Raw genomic sequence first — 2,151 nt, 5'->3', positions numbered from 1 at the left:
CAAACAAACAAACAAATTTTTGAAGCGCCGATACAGTCTTTGCTTACGTCTAATCATACGTAATAAAGTTACGGTCCTCCAAGGTGGATATCTTGCATTATTTAATTTAATAACCTCAACAAATGGAAAACGTGAATTATACAGTTTACAATAATGCCATATAAAAGAGGAAAAGATGAGTAAATATTTGGTTCGCCACCTCTAATAGAGTTACAATTAACATCACTTAAAAGTTAGAGCAAGGTTAAATTTTTTCAGTGTGTCACCATTAATAATTCTTTTTTTTTGTAATAAACAAATTTGTGTAAATTATTGAATCGAATTGTTAATAATTGGTTTTTTGATTCTATTTTAGACCTACTTTAGTGAGATTACTTTGCCAGTTTAGGGGTTTAACACCACAACAATGAAGTTATTTTACTACATGTAGAATTTTAACATTCCGGATGGATTTTACTCATTAGTTCTGGAATTAAACAAAAGGCTTGCTAGACAGTGACTTATAGCGACAAAAGATGGATCTGAAATGTTATTTTAAGTAAATATGACAGGAAAATGTACTTACCGAGTCCTCAAAAGACAAGCCATGACACATAATTATTCCCTAGTTCATTCATGTATAATAAACTATAGATGATGGGTATTTTGTAGTTTTGGTATACTAACCTAGTTTTCCCTTTTAAGTTAACAAGTAAGTCATTAGTTTGACGAGATTTAACTGGTGTGTTGAAAGGTGTCGTGAATATTTCCAGAAAACACAAAGTTTGACGATATAGTCAAAGTATTTTATTATTTCCAAGATAAAGGACCTTAAGCCATGTCTGTGTTTGTATATATATATATATAGAGAGAGAGAGAGAGAGAGAACTTATATCTTTCCTAACTGTTCTCCATCTATCTAAAGACATTCGTCTTATGCCCAATGCGTTCAGATTAAGAAATACATTCCCAGAGTTACTTATTTTCTTTGACCATTAAATGATGTTCGCAATAGAGACACAGCAGTTTAGTGGAAATAGTTACATCTTTCGTTGCTTTGGGGATATGTCCAATTAAGTCGAAAAATGTTATTTATTTTGTAAGTACAGACAGTCTCGATAGAAAGTGTATAGCTTTACTTTTAAGGCTGTTAGTGCAAAGAATGTGATCAATTTGCGAAGCAACGTGTGACAACATGTGAATCCACTAACGAAAAGAAAAGGTAACCATGCAAAAAAAAAAAACTTTTTTACTTTGAAAAACGTGTTTCTCATCAAATATCCGCTCTAACTGTAAAGTATAAATTCTATCTCTTGTCGATTTTCTAGTTTCAGTTGAAAGAAGGTAGCTCCTAGTTTCTATGGAAACTGATTATTCTATATTATTTTATCTTTATTTTCATACTGTAAGGTCACATTTATAACAAACCTAATCTTATTTGTGTGCGTATTGTAGTAATATATTTTTCTTCATTCTTCATAAATTGTTCTCTATGATTTGTTTTAAGTATGACAAAAGTTTGAAACACACACATATATATTTGGGATATATATGTTATTTGTGTGTGTATTGTAGTAATATATTATTCTTCATTCCTCGAAAAAAAACCCATAAATTATTCTCTATGATTTCTTTTAAGTATGACAAGTTTGAAACACACACACATATATATTTTCAATCCGGATATACGTCATAAAAAAGTTTCAAATATTACTGCCATCATGGAGTCACTGATTTTCATCTTCACTTATATTTCAATTTTTGATCTTCCACCGAACAGTTTAAAACATTTTACCTGAATACATTTACAGAAATAGGTAAACCCACTTTCTCTTATTACGTCAGTTTATTTATATTTTGTTTGTGTGTTTGCTTCCGAAATTCGCGTAAAACCACAAAAGAGCTCCTTGTATTAGCTAGCCCTTCATTTCAGCTGATTGACTTGGGGGCCCCACAGGTGCACAGCGGTATTTCTGCGGACTTACAACGATAGAACCCCGGGTTTCGATACCCGTGGTGAGCAGAGCACAGATAGCCAAATGTGTAGCTTTGTGCTTAACTTCAAACAAACAAACAACAACACTCTTGGGTTACTATCTCTATAGAAAAGTGGGATTTGTTTGTTTGTTTGTAATTAAGCACAAAGCTACACAATGGGTTATCTGTGCTCTG

Source organism: Limulus polyphemus, unplaced genomic scaffold, assembly GCF_000517525.1.
Source record: "Limulus polyphemus unplaced genomic scaffold, Limulus_polyphemus-2.1.2 Scaffold556, whole genome shotgun sequence".
NCBI lineage: Eukaryota > Metazoa > Arthropoda > Merostomata > Xiphosura > Limulidae > Limulus > Limulus polyphemus.
The sequence above is the reverse complement of the archived record's forward strand: the minus strand, read 5'-3'. Positions refer to the sequence as shown.